This window comes from Ambystoma mexicanum, chromosome 3p, assembly GCF_040938575.1.
Source record: "Ambystoma mexicanum isolate Mex_15411 chromosome 3p, UKY_AmexF1_1, whole genome shotgun sequence".
Lineage (NCBI taxonomy): Eukaryota > Metazoa > Chordata > Amphibia > Caudata > Ambystomatidae > Ambystoma > Ambystoma mexicanum.
Window position 1 is genome coordinate 1,208,219,203 of NC_090925.1, and position 15,098 is coordinate 1,208,234,300.

At 44.2% G+C, this 15,098-nt stretch overlaps 1 long non-coding RNA gene across 1 annotated transcript in view; it reads right to left on the reverse strand.

Moving 5' to 3' along the window:
* Nucleotides 1-11,045: 11,045 nt before the first annotated feature.
* LOC138581364 (uncharacterized) overlaps nt 11,046-15,098 on the reverse strand; it is a 217,506-nt gene continuing 213,453 nt past the window's right edge. Inside the window, exon 2 of the long non-coding RNA XR_011304536.1 lies at nt 11,046-14,461. This is a non-coding gene — a long non-coding RNA (uncharacterized lncRNA). The remainder of the gene's footprint in view (nt 14,462-15,098) is intronic.

Below are 15,098 nucleotides of genomic sequence, written 5' to 3' on the forward strand. Positions count from 1 at the left end.
ACAATGTCATCTGGTTCCCCACAAGGCGCCGGATGACTGTGAAAGTTTGATAATAAAACTAAACATTTCTGACACCTCAATCTCCATTGTTGTCATTTATCATCCCCCTAGGGCTCTCCCCCTTTTCCAGGAACAGTTTATCTACATCCTAAATAAGATCACCAGCACCAATTCCCCGGTCCTAGTCTTAGGGGATTTCAATTACTGGGCTGAGGCTCCTGTTGATACCCCTACTGCCTCGCTATTTGGTTCTCTTGGGGATATTGGTTTTATGCAATGGACCTCCGGTCCTACACACTTGGCCAGGCATACCCTTGATTGGGTTCTTTCCCATCTTCTTACCATTTCAAACCTCACTGTTTCCCCCTGTTTTTGGTCTGATCACCATTTGATTTCATTTTTATGCTAATATCCCAGGGCCTCCGGCCAGGCTTGATACCAATCCTAGACCAGTTATACTTACCAGGATTTGGAAAAAAGCTGTCGGGAAAAATTATCATCTTTGCTCAGGGTGCAACTGGGCTCACCAGACAATTTTGAGAAGGCTGATCTAGTCAGCCATCTCTGCCACATTCGAAGTCATCATCAACTCTTTAGGTCTGATCAGAACTCGACAGGTGAAGAGTAAAACCCTAAACAAAAGCTGGTTCAATGACAGCATCCTCCATGTCATGATGCCTACCCCCGGGCATCCGGACCAAGCCCATCAGCCTCGGGAGCAGGCATCCAGATATTTATTAAAACCCCAGCAGCCCCGGCTAGGGGCTGTCTGGGTTCAGTCCTGGCACCTTAGGCACCAGGCTCATAATACAAATTAGTCCTGGCGCCATAGGCGCCAGGCTCATAGACATTACTTACCTCATGCAGACCATTCTGCAACTGAATCCAAGCCAACATGAGGCTTGGATGGGACTATTTTGTTACAGGGACTATTTTTTACTTGGGTGTGGTTCTGGGGAACTTCTTGCCTGGAACTACTTTGGAGGCTATTTAAACCACGCCCGATCAGCAACACACCCTTCGCGTTATTCTGCATCCAGCAGCGTAACGCTCACCGTGCCTGCAGTCAGCATCCAGTCTTCAGCCACGCCTGTCTCGAATCCAGAGCTCCTAGCAAAAGAGAAAAACAAGAAGGAAAGGTTAGAACACCGACCTTATTTCAATCCTTACCTGATTCCGGATCCATCACGTCTTCGAACTTGAAAAGGACATTATTTCAGCACGTGTCGCATCGCCAGCTGCAGCGCTGCGCCATACTCACCAGTTCTCACAGCATTTTTTCGATCCGGTGCTGCCTCCATCATTTTCTTCACCGAACTCCAGCACCTGGGGGGAAACAAAAGAAACAACAAGGTGAGCTAAGAGAGCCGACAAATACAATCTCTTACCACCATAGGCTTACCTGATTTACCACCGGAGGCATTACCCTTTAATACGCCTCATCTTCATTTGCCGCACCTATAAAGGGAGAAAACAGCAACTTAAACTCATGCAACTTTTACCGGACAGTGTTGGGTAATACAGACTCTTACCTGAACGCCATCAGGTGCCTCCAGGCAATATTCTTTTGAACCAGTTGCAATTCAACAAGGGAATGGAATAAGAGTGATCATCGGACATATTGAACTCTTTGAACTTTATAAACCCCGGAGTCCATATTCCTCCGGAACACCTCCAGCACCTTCAAACCAGTGAAGTAACTGGTATCTACACGCCCCTGCATGCCATGCAGGATGGAGAGCTCATCATTTAAAAACATAAGGAGAATACTTCTACGGATCAAGCAGACGAGATTAGGCGGGCCAGTCCAGACAGTCATCTCGGCACTACGCATCACGTTGGTGGATACCGCAGCTGTCCGGGTCCGATCGACGCCCCTGTGGGAACCAGGTGAGCATAACAGAACGCGAAGCCTATCTACAAATCCCCACCCGGGCGTAATGGAAACCTCAGAAACCGACCAACTAGCCCTATTGTTAGGGGAACTTAGAGCAGAAGTGCACTCCACGCGCCAAGAAACTAATGCCCTCAGGAGAGAACTGTTGTGTCAAAGGAGCGCACTGATGATCTTGCTAGACAATTGCTGAAAAAACCAAGCTGGCAAACACCATTACCTGGACTCGGGGGGAATCCAACTCCTGTTTCATCGAGCAATCCTGTGCAAGTGGTCCTACCAGGGAGCATTCCTTTAGCTCCACCCGAACGTTTTGCTGGGGACCCGAAAAAGTTCGCCGTGGTTATGAACCAGTGCTGCTTGAACTTTTTATGCAAACCTGGAGCTTTTCCAAACGACCAAGCCAAAGTAGCCTTTGTACTATCATACCTTAGTGGCAGCGCAGCCGATTGGTCAATTCCACTAGTCAACCAGGATGACCCTCTTCTTCGGGATTTTCAAGGTTTTCAATTGAGCATGGAAAGACTATTTGCCAGACATTCATAGGGACAGGCCCTGGATAACGAACTTTTATCCTTACGACAAGGTAACCAGATTCTACTAACCTATATCGCAACCTTCAATAGGTTGGTGGTGGAAACCGGATGGCCAGAGGTAAAACGAATTACATTATTTCATTGTGGACTTCGGGGTGAACTCAAAGATGTTTGGCCCAAGTTGTGAACCCATCTCAGGATTGCGCAGAATATATAGACTTAGGGCCTCATTACGACTCAGGCGGTAAGGGGTTTACGGCGGCGTAAACAGCGCCGACCCTTACCGCCTGATTCCGAGGTCCCTTAGCGCCATGGAGGTTTTAACACCTGCTTTTAGCAGGTGTTAAAATCCATGGCGCTAAGGGACCTTGATGTTAATTACGCCACCGTAATTTACGGTGGCGTAATTAACGCCTTCCCCACTCTCATTATGCCCTATGGGGCAGAAATGGGAATGGGGAAGGGTAAATGGGGATTGGGGACTTACCGCCCCGCCAACCTCGGAATGGGGCGGTAAGTCCGCCAACCACCATGGCGTAAACATAGTTTACGCCATGGTGGTAAAGGTACGACCCAGGCGGTAACTTACCGCCTGGGTCGTAATGACCCCCTTAGTGGTCCAGTTAGACCACCGACTTCAGAATAGAAAGGCTGATCAAGCTAAGTTCGAGAATCGGGTATTGGTTAAACCCAATGTTACCCCCAAAGGAACAGATACATCAGAACCAATGCAGATCGGGGGTTTAAGGGACCCTTGACTCAAAAGGAAAGAGAAAGGAGACGGCATATGCAATTGTGTCTGTACTGTGGGGCCTCAGGACATTTTCTACGGGATTGTCCTATAAAACCGTCCAAGAAAGTAGTCGGAGTTGCTGATAGAAATCAAACAGAGCCTGATTCGGGAAATGACCACGCCCGACAAGCGTAGAGGTCCGCTTGCCGAGCTTGAAGAAGGAAACTCAGACCTCGCACCTCATCATACCAATGGTCCTTATTGATCCAAGGCAGCCATCACGTATGCACGCAGTAAGGGCATACATTGATAGCGGGGCCATAGGAAACTATATGGACCACAAATTGGCTTTTAGGATGAATCTACCTCTCTGCAAAAAGACCACTTCGGATGTCATCACCACAGTCGATGGAACTGAAATTGCCTCTGGGCCTGTAACTCATTCCACCGCAGAGATGACACTGTTGGGTCAGGATGGGCATTGAGAGACTATTGTGTTTGATTTAATCAAAGCCCTGCAGTTCCAAATAATACTGGGGATACCTTGGTTGGAAACACATAATCCTTGTATTGATTGGCGAGAGAAGAGAATGACCTTCCCGGATTGTGCACACACCTGTTACCCGGAACAACCCTTGAACAAAGGCCTGGCCACAGTCGCTACTCCAGTCGTGCAGTTACCTCAGGAATATCAAGAATTCCAGGATGTTTTCCAAAAAGAACAGGCAAACACCTTACCACCTCACAGATCATATGATTGTCAAATCGACCTCATACCCGGTGAACAACCTCCATGTAGTAGGATCTACGCCCTTACAGAACCCGAAAAACTTCCCCTACGACAATACTTGGACCAATACCTTGCTAATGGCTTCGTTTGTCCATCCAAGTCCCCTGCATCCTCAGCTTCGTGCCTAAAAAGGAAGGTGACCTCAGAACGTGCATAGACTACCGCGCATTAAAACAGATCACAGTAAGAACCGATACCCATTGCCTCTGATCCCCGAATTACTAGACCAAGTAAAGGATGCTTGCTTCTACACTAAATTAGATCTCCGAGGGGCATATCATCTGGTACGTGTAAAGAAAGGCGACGAATGGAAGACTGCCTTTCGCACCAAGTACGGGTTATTCGAATACCAGGTGATGCCCTTCGGGTTGTGCAATGCACCAGAAGCCTTCCAGTATTTTATGAACGATGTCCTTCGTGAACTCATTGATGTCTGTGTTGTCGTATACATAGATGATATTCTAGTGTACTCCTCCTCAGAATCAGACCATGTGAAGCACGTTCGTGCAGTTCTTGAGAAACTACGCCAGCACAAGTTATACGTAAAATTGGAGAAATGTGTTTTTCATTCTACAGAAGTTGAATTCCTTGGATTTATCCTGACTCCAAAAGGAGTTCGAATGGACTCTTGAAAGGTGGACACAATCCTCAAGTGGCCATCACCCAGTTCAGTTAAAGGGGTACAAAGCATGCTTGGATTTGCTAATTTCTATTGCAGATTTATTCCTGAGTTCTCACATATTGTACACCCCATCACAGCACTTTTGCGAAAAAACAAACGTTTTTTGTGGACTGAAGAGGCTGAAAGTGCCTTCCAAGAGCTAAAATCGAAATTCACGTCTGCACCTGTTTTAAAGCATCCATGCCCTGAGCTTCCATACATAGTTGAAACCGATGGATCCAGTTTAGCCATGGGAGCTGTCCTATCCCAGAAGGATCCTGAAACCGGTCAACTTCATCCAGTAGCTTTCTGGTCAAGAAACTTCTCAGCACCGGAGTTCAACTATGCGGTTACTGATAAGGAGTTATTAGCCATTAAGTCCGCCTTCAAGGCTTGGCGGCATTATCTTCTTGGTGCTAGGCATACCATCACTCTAATCACAGATCACAGGAATCTGCAGTATTTGAAAACAGCCAAAGCCCAATCATCGTGTCAACTTCGATGGGCATTATTCTTTGCCGAATTCGATTTTGTGATCACTTATCGACCAGGTTGTAAAAACGGCAAGGCAGATGTCTTATCCCAAATAGGGATGGGAGAAGCATATTCGAACCCGGAACCGGTGCCTATAATTTCAGAACAAAGAATTCTTGGCATAACTACTCTATAGACTTTAGAAGATATCAATTTAAAAATCTAACACTTTTTCGATCCTGCAGCCCTGCAGGACTGGGTAAAGAAAGGCAAAGATTATTCAGTCAGCAATGACCTACCTTACTATCAAGAACTAGTTATCTCCAATTATCATGATGCTCTGATGGAAGGACATCCAGGTATCACAAAAACTGAAGCTAAAATTAAAAGACAATTCTGGTGGCTCACCTGGCGAAAAGACAAAGTCATTTGTGCTATCTTGTGGTATCTGCGCCCAAAACAAGTGAAAAGAAAAAAACAGCTGGTCTTTTACAACCTTTGGATATTCCTCCTACACCTTGGCATACTTTGTCTTTAGACTTGATTACTGATCTAGCTCCATGTAATGGATTTAACACCATTCTAGTTATTGTGGATCTTTTTTCCAAGATGGCCCACTTTATTCCTTTAAAGGGATTACCTTCCGCTTCAATCTTGGCCAAGGAATTTCTCGAAAACATTGTTTGAATACATGGATTTCCTTCTGTATTGGTCTCTGACCGAGGTAGCCAATTCATTTCTCAATTCTGGAAAAGATGTTGTCAATTAGCGCAAATCGACGTGAGGTTATCAACCAGTCACCACCCCCAGACCGATGGTCAGACGGAGAGGACCAACCAGACTCTTGAACAGTACCTACGTTGCATGCTACATCAAACCGAGAGCAATTGGAAGGATATTTTATGGATTTCCGAATACGCATACAATAACTCTGTACATTCTGGAACCGGACAAAGCCCCTTTTATACCATATATGGACATCATCCTCGAACATCAGAACTCGATGGAAATGCCCGCAGTGAATCATCTGCACTCTACTATTACACTGGTACTTTAAGGAAGCAACAGAACATTTGAAACAAGCGAAAGAGAAATACAAGAAAAATGCTGATCAACATAGAAGTGATGCCCCACAATACCAGATTGGAGATCAAGTTTGGCTGGCTACAAAAAACATACCTCTAAAAGGGACTCAGACTTTTAATCCTGGATATTTGGGACCTTACACTATTAAGGCCATTATCAACCCGGTGGCCGTCAAATTGGAACTACCCTCTAATATGCGGATCGATCCTGTCTTTCATGTTTCACTCCTGAAACCAGTTCAACCCGGGACAAGACTAGCCAAACCACCCAACCCCATCCTAATAGATGGGGAACCCGAATTCGAAGTTAAAAATATCCTGGACTCTAAAATGGTTAAATCAAGACTTTTTTATTTAATCAACTGGAAGGGTTACGGACCACAGGAAAGGGAGCCTAGTGACCACGTTCATGCACCTCGGTTGGTGAAAAAATTCCATCAGAACTTCCCAGACAAACCAGGACCGAGGGGAAGAACACCTTTAGGAGGGACTGGGGGGGGGGAGTGCTGTCATGATGCCTACCCCCGGGCATCCGGACCAAGCCCATCAGCCCCGGGAGCAGGCATCCAGATATTTATTAAAACCCCAGCAGCCCCAGCTAGGGGCTGTCTGGGTTCAGTCCTGGCGCCTTAGGCACCAGGCTCATAATAGAAATCAGCCCTGGCGCCATAGGCGCCAGGCTCATAGACATTACTTACCTCATGGAGGCCATGCTGCAACTGAATCCAAGCCAACATGAGGCTTGGATGGGACTATTTTGTTACAGGGACTATTTTTTACTCGGGTGTGGTTCTGGGGAACTTCTTACCTGGAACTACTTTGGAAGCTATTTAAACCACGTCCGATCAGCAACACACGCTTCGTGTTGTTCTGCATCCAGCAACGTAACGCTCACCGTGCCTGCAGTCAGCATCCAGTCTTCAGCCACGCCCGTCTCGAAACCAGAGCTCCTAGCAAAAGAGAAAAACAAGAAGGAAAGGTTAGAACACCAACCTTATTTCAATCCTTACCTGATTCCGGATCCATCACGTCTTCGAACTTGAAAAGGACATTATTTCTGCACTCGTCGCATCGCCAGCTGCAGCGCTGCGCCATACTCACCAGTCCTCACAGCATTTTTTCGATCCGGCGCTGCCTCCATCATTTTCTTCGCCGAACTCCAGCACCTGGGGGAAAACAAAAGAAACAACAAGGTGAGCTAAGAGAGCCGACAAATACAATCTCTTACCACCATAGGCTTACCTGATTTACCACCGGAGGCATTACCCTTTAATACGCCTCATCTTCATTTGCCGCACCTATAAAGGGAGAAAACAGCAAGTTAAACTCATGCACCTTTTACCGGACAGTGTTGGGTAATACAGACTCTTACCTGAACGCCATCCGCTGCCTCCAGGCAATATTCTTTTGAACCAGTTGCAATTCAACAAGGGAATGGAATAAGAGTGATCATCGGACATATTGAACTCTTTGAACTTTATAAACCCCGGAGTCAATATTCCTCCGGAACTCCTCCAGCCCCTTCAAACCAGTGAAGTAACTGGTATCTACGCGTCCCTGCATGCCATGCAGGATGGAGAGCTCATCATTTAAAAACATAAGGAGAATACTTCTACGGATCAAGCAGACGAGATTAGGCGGGCCAGTCCAGACAGTCATCTCGGCACTACACATCACGTTGGTGGAGCCCGCAGCTGTCCGGGTCCGATCGACGCCCCTGTGGGAACCAGGTGAGCGTAACACTCCATCCTAGACATAAGAAATGGGCTGCTGGACAATAATCCTTCCCCATCTATCTTGGCTACCTATAAACCCTTAATTAAGCAATATAAAGGAGCTATCATAGAGGCTAAATCTGCCCCATATAATGACAGGATTTGCAAAGTCAGGTCTATTTCTAAATAATGATTCTCTATTTTTAATGAATTCAAGAGTAAACCTTGTACAGTCCCTGGCCCAGAAAAGAATGACTGGTGTCAAACCATTCATTCTGCTTTTATTAATAAGGTTATATCTCATCAGAATGCCATTCACCTCTCCAGGACCTCTCATAACCATATCAAATAGCCTCCTTTGGTTTCCCCTGAATTAGTCTCCGCTACAAATCCTGAGTTTCCTATTTTTGCCTTTGCCCGCTGTACTGAAACTTTTATTTTTCAGATGGTCTCTAATAGGAAACCTACTTCTTGCTGTGGTGACTTTGTTTCCTTCCAACCTCTTTATTAGGTGTATTGATGTACTTTGTCCATGGGTCACCAAATGTATCAATCTTTCTTTTGCAGAGGGATCTGTCCCTCCATTTCTGAAAGAGGCTTGGATTTCCCCCTCTTGAAGAAGGACAATATTGATCCGTTATTGATCGAAAATGATCACCCCATTGTGAATGTCCAGTTTCTCCTTAAGATCCTGGATAAAGTAGCTTATTTACAATTCCAGTGTTTCTTAGAACAGAATGACATTCTGGGGATACATCAGTCTGGCTTCAGAGCCTGTCATGAAAACAAAGAATCCAAAAAGCTGTATAATGAATCACAAGTTAAATCATCATACTTATTCTAGGCTGGTATCGAAAGATATTCTAATTCAATAGCCCTTTTGAACAAAACTTACTTAAAAGAGAGAGAGTGAGTAAAAAACTAAAAAGACTGGTATATAAGAAATAATACTGTATTTCATTAAATATAATGGTCAACAAAAATCATGAATGAAAAAATATTTTATATGTGTTTTGACAATAAATAAATAATGAGAAAAAACAACTTCAAACAGGAAGCAATTAGAATGCACAGTGATAAATGTGTGTGTTACAGCTGTGGAATCAGTTTACAAGTCAGGAACAACAAAGAAAATGCTTCGCCAAAATAAATGAATGTGCCTCAGTACATGAGGAAAACAAAACAAACAATAAATGTCAGTTAAACAGGTCTGCCAATAAATGAATATTGAAAGAACAAACAATAAATGTCAAATAACAGGTCTGCCTACGTAAAATTCTTGTCACAGGTTTCCTTTTTTCTCACCTGTTTTTGCTGCCTTGCGGGATCTTTCGCCGGGGTTTTCTTCCGTGCTGTTCGGGTCTTGTATAAGCCCGCTCGGCTGTCGTGGGATTCCAGGATTCATTCAGTTTCTTCGTCCGGGACCACGGAACTCCAGGAAGACCAGGAAGGAAGACTGTATGCAAGAGCAGTCTACGCGGAACGCGGATGGAATACAGGTACAAGGGGGAGGAAGGAGAAGGAGAAGGAATGGGTCCGGGAATTCGAGTAGCAACTCAGTTCCAGGAGCACGAACTGCGATGCACGTCTAGCGTCAGCTAACGATAGCGTTGAGACGCACGGAGCCGCGGGAACGTGGTTCCTTTATGGAACGTGCTGCATGGACGTATGGTCGATAGACCGCGTTCTGTGAATTCGGCCATGTTGTGTGTACTACAGCGAGTAACCCCCGACGTGCCAGGGACCAGGAGGACCAAAAGGGGCGTGATCGATGGATCATGACAATTCTACAGTAACAGATATCCAAACCAATATTGGAAAAGGTCCAGGATGTATTAAGTTCAGGGAACATAAAGAAAAGGTTCCAACTATCAAGGACCCAAATTACGTTTCGGCGGGCCACCTGTCAGCCTTCAGAATCTGAAACCGCCTTCCTTGGGGCCGAATGAAAAACAGTAGTCCCTACCTGGAAGCAGACAATTACACAGTGAGTATTTTTTTAAATAAAAAATGTTTTCTTTCTTTTTGTTCTATTTTTCTCATCTAAACCTCTCAATGGGTTAAGTTAAGGCCTTAGGGCAAGGGAACATATAACTTAATCTATCATTAGAAGACTCCTAATTAGGAATTGAGGTCCAGAAAGAGCCTTACCCAATGATACTGGGGGGATTCCACGGACAATAATTACTTGACACAGGTCCACGTCATGGCGGGCGGGCGTAACATATCAAGCTCTAAGGGTCAAGGACAGCAAACAGCTGCTCCCTGTGTGGGTGAATTAATGATACCATTACATTATAGTCAACTAAGTTTAGCAATGTAAGGGTGAAAGAAATCACATGCGGGGACAGTATCCTACCTAAAAGTTGAATGTGTTGTAAAAGCAAAGAGCCTGTGGTATCTTGTTATTATCAGTGATTAAACTCGAGAGTCCAGACTGGAATTTGCAACAGTCTGTAATCTAATTAAAGAAGAAATGTCTAAAATTAGTTCTATTGTAATGCAGCAAAAAGAGTTAATTCAAATGTCAAAAAGCCTGTCATGGCATGGAGACGGCACTGTTAGATCTCAAGGCTAATCTACTTAACATCATGGATCATGGTCAACCTGCAATCTTGATGCTTTTGGATCTCTCTTCCGCATTTGATTTGGTGGATCATGTCATCTTGGTGGAACAACTACAATCTTTAGTGGGATTCTCCAACTTGGCTTCATTGTGGATTTCCTCTTTTCTTGGGCCACGATCTGCGAGGGTTTCTAGTGGGGAGGCCCAGTCTAGGGCCGCTATTATCTCATGGGCGTTCCCCAGGGCCTGTGTATTTTGCCATTGTTTAACGTCTACATTCTCCCACCCTTCTGAGATTGTTAGACGACCTGGGTGTCCAGTATACCAACTATGCTAATGACACTCAGGTCGTCATGAAACCTTTTCGGCAGTATGCTGCTGACATAGCCAACCTGAATAAAATGTATACCGTTATTCATGAGTGGATGGGCACTAACTCCCTAGCATTAAATACCAAAAAAATGAAAATTCTCATTGTGGCCATGTCTTGATATTGGGAAAATCTTCCTCGGGAATTACCCAATTCAGCCCAAAATACAGGTTCTATTGTGCCGAGCAGTGAACTCATGCTAGTGACAAATGACACCTTCAAAAAGTTTTAGCATTTATTCTAAACAGTGAATTTCAGCAACATCTTGGGATTCAAGTTAGAGAAGATTACAAAACACAAAACGTAGAGAAATGCAAAATATAGAGAAACATAGAACTTAGAGAAACATAGAGAAACATAGAGAAACACAGTCTTACGCCCCTTCAATCAGCACTGTGAGACCCTGGCCCTCATAAGCTAGCTGTAGCCAGCCCCGCTCAGAGGACAGCGCTGCAGGGTGCCGACAGAGCAGCAGGTTCTGGACACTCGATTTTGCTCGAACCAAGTCCACAGATCGATCTCCCACCTGAGTCATGTGGGCATGCATTTTTATAATCTCGTGCTGTCAGTCCATGATGCACAGTTCTAGAACCTTCCCTGTGCAAAATATAGGCTTGCTCATGGAAAAACCCAACTCTGTGAATTTCCACTGTGCTCCTTTCCTGTGCCCCTCCCTGCTTGGAGCCCATCTGCGCGAAAACTCAGGAATGTCTTATCAGTGCCTTCCCAGAGAAAAGATGATTTGTTTACGAAACCATGCAGGGCTACAGTTAGAAAGGCAGAATATTCTAAGAGGAGTCGAGATGAATTAAGCCTATGTGAGCAAGCTCTAAAAGGCATGCACTCATAGCTTAGTGTTCATAGCGCTTAAGATTGGCTATTTAAGCGCTATATAGGTGCCATAATGTTCCAAACACTCCAATAATTTCTATTAGCTACAGAACTGGGGCCTTCGCCCTGCCTGGCTATCTACAATGCATAATGTGACCTACCACTCCTACTAGGCCTGCATATTCCTTGTAGCTCACTACTGCATAATGGAAGTGCTACAACAGATTACTGTCAGCATTTTTGCCCATGCTTTGAATAAACTATTGGCTTTCAGCGGCTAATGCTGTCATCTAAAGCCCTGATTGGCAAATTTGCAATTTTGTGTATCACTACACTCCACCCCTATTCAAAGTGTGTGCGACAATGCTGGCTAATACCCATCAATATAGTATGTAGTGCAGTGATAAAGACCTTGGGGCTTTGCAAGAGATTTAAGCAAACTATCTTCTAGTGGTTAGTCAGCGTGGCATGCAAGGTTAGTAAAAACACTACCTAAACAAAAATGTACACAAAGTGAACAGTGACCTATACTCTTGCCAAAACCTGGCCTACACAAAAATACCTACACAAAGTGAACATGGACATTTACTGTAGCCAAAACCTGGCCTACACAAAAATACCTAAATAATTATCGTATAACTGATTGTCAGTTAAAAAGCAACATGCAGTTAGAATGTCAAGGCAATCCGGTGTAGTCTAATCTACAATGCACTATTGCATTTATTGTATGGTTACCAATTCTAAAACCTGGCAGCCTTTCACTCTAAGGGCCTACCCTCCCCCTGATCCCAGGGCATTCAAACGTGATTATGGGCTGTGTGATTAGACACTTCACCCATTTATGTGGAACCCAACCAGAAACCATCTAATTTCATGGGCAAGGTGAACCCATGGGCACCAGGTTATCTAAATAAAAACAATTCTACTAATTTGCATCAAAGCATGGCATGTGTTATTCATGCAATCAAAAGCAAGCGATTTGATCCATATGTTTGCTGGTAACTGTAGCTCTTTGTGCTAGTGGGTTGAGGATGGTCGCCCCCACTCGGAGCGAAAAGGCAACACCTGCTGATTTAACAATGTTTGCCATAAAATACATCGTGTGTATTTAGCAGTCTTGTTGGCCTGCCCTATGGCAGAAAAAATGTCTTCATAACTAAAGTTTTGCCATCTCCAGTGGTTGCCAATACTTGTAGCAGTGTTGGGCGTATCAATGGGCCCCACTAGACCAGAAGTTTTGTAGCAGAGCTGGCATCAGAACCCATAGTGGCTAGCTTATTGCGCACAGTTTCTATGTCAAAATCGTATAAAGCTCCTGTTACTCCTCGCTGCTCCCGCAATTAATGAATCTAGCTCCCTAGCTACGCGCACTTTGGTGATGGGCCATAGAAATTGACTCCATTTGTAGCAGCTTGGTAGTACTAAGGAAACATTGCCTCGTGATAAATCTAAGTCTAAGTGTATCACTGTAATAATAGAGGTGTGCATTACCAGCCTACAATTTAAATATTGCCTTACTACTGGAAAATCTAACATGTTCACAGTTTCTACCTTGTGTGACTTGGAGAATACCCTTCTTCAAGTGGGATGCCTACCATATACAATATTAGTTTTAGCTACAAACACCATACTACCATCCGGCAGTGGCTGTTTCATCGTACCATTGTGTAAAATGCATTTAGTCAAATTATAGTCCATAAAATCTTGGTGAGAACACTCGCTGCAGTTCTTGGTCAGAAAAACAAATCGTTGGATCCATTCACTGAAACATGTGGGCCTAGGATTTCATAAGCACCAGTCATTTGAGTCAGTGACAAAAGATGCCGGACAATGTGCCAGGCCAGTACGCTAGCAATTCCATGTGGATACTCATTTGTAGCGCTTTTCTAATGAATTATTCTAAATGTCTACAATCAAAAGGTGACTCTTTGCATTAGTGTGCTGGAGACAGCCGTCCCCACAGAAACATGAAACTGGTTGGTTTAACAAAAAACCGTGTCACACTATGTGTCATAAAATCAAACATGAAGTCAGTCATGGTTTCATTTACCCGCCTTAAGGCTGGCTGTAAAAGTATCCAGTGTTTCAAAGATTACCATCTCAAATTAGGGCTCACACACTTGGCAGCATTACTTCCAATTAAGAACCTTAATCTACGCACAGCTAACTTTGGTGTGCGCACTCATTTTATCTCAAAATATATTACGCTCCTGCTTGCATAATCCTGCTGCCCACACAATTCCTAAATCATTTTCCTGGCTACGTGCAACGTAGTAGTTTTAGAAAAGGCAAAACATCTCTAGTTAAAGCAATTCAGTTGGAAGAGCAAAACATTTTGTTTTTTCAGATTCATCTCAAAAAGTGCATTTAAAAACCATTTTTTCAATGTGTTAGCATTCAAGTGCTGTGTCACACAGCTGTTTGTGGTGCATGATGTCACAGTCCACAACCCATTGTCCACAATCCTTTAAACAAGAAAGGCAAAACATATCAACCAGATTATTTCCAGCAACTGAATCATTTGGGTGTGCAGCATCAAATGTTTGATATCTAGCCAAGTCTGCACCGTGCCAGTTCAGCAAAAGTTATTACTCTGTTGGACAACTCTCGCAGGTTGCAGAACAAATGTCCTCATACGTCATGCATGTTAGCAGCATTGAGTGCGGTGCAGGACAGGTTCAAAGTTCACATATCATCTCGCAGTGACTCGCTTTCTCTGAGAATGCGTCTGCTTGACTGATCAGTGTCACCCGCAAATTGCACACATCTACCCCAATCATGGCACGCAACTGCCTTGGTTTTTTGCCTAGGCAAAATACAAACAGAAATGTTAGGATGTCATTATTCTTCATGTTAGGATGTCATCAAAACTTCAATATCAGCGTTGTCCACCCCTTCCCTTAACACCACCCCCACCTTCAGAAGTCTCACCAGGTAACTACACACTTTATCATTGCTAGCACAATTATTGGTCACCCCTTCTTTGTGTTACTGTGGGATTATTTACACTCAACCATATGGGGTGTAATTGCCTAGTCACAAACTCATTTGTATAATGCGATCATAGTTGGTCAATGGTACCTCAGACTGATCTGTGATTTTGCAAAAGCCATATAATAAGTACCCAGGTCGCACTTCTCAATGGATCAATGCTTTTCTTTTTTACCAAAGCGATCACAAATGCCAGGCGCCAACTTGCTTCCAGTGTCTCATGATCTTGATTTAGGTTGCTCTGCTGGCATCACTCCATTTTACAAAGGTAAAGTCTTTCAGTCCCATACCGCCTTCAGTTGCACAAGCAGCTTTGTTTATTTTTCTCCATACAGCTAGTGTCTTTCAAGCTTCTGGTTTTCCACATGTCATTTTCCCAAAGGGTGTCTGCTGATTTCTTGGGCCACCCCTTTGAGCGCGATAGTCTGAATCAGTTCCTTTATTTGCTTCAA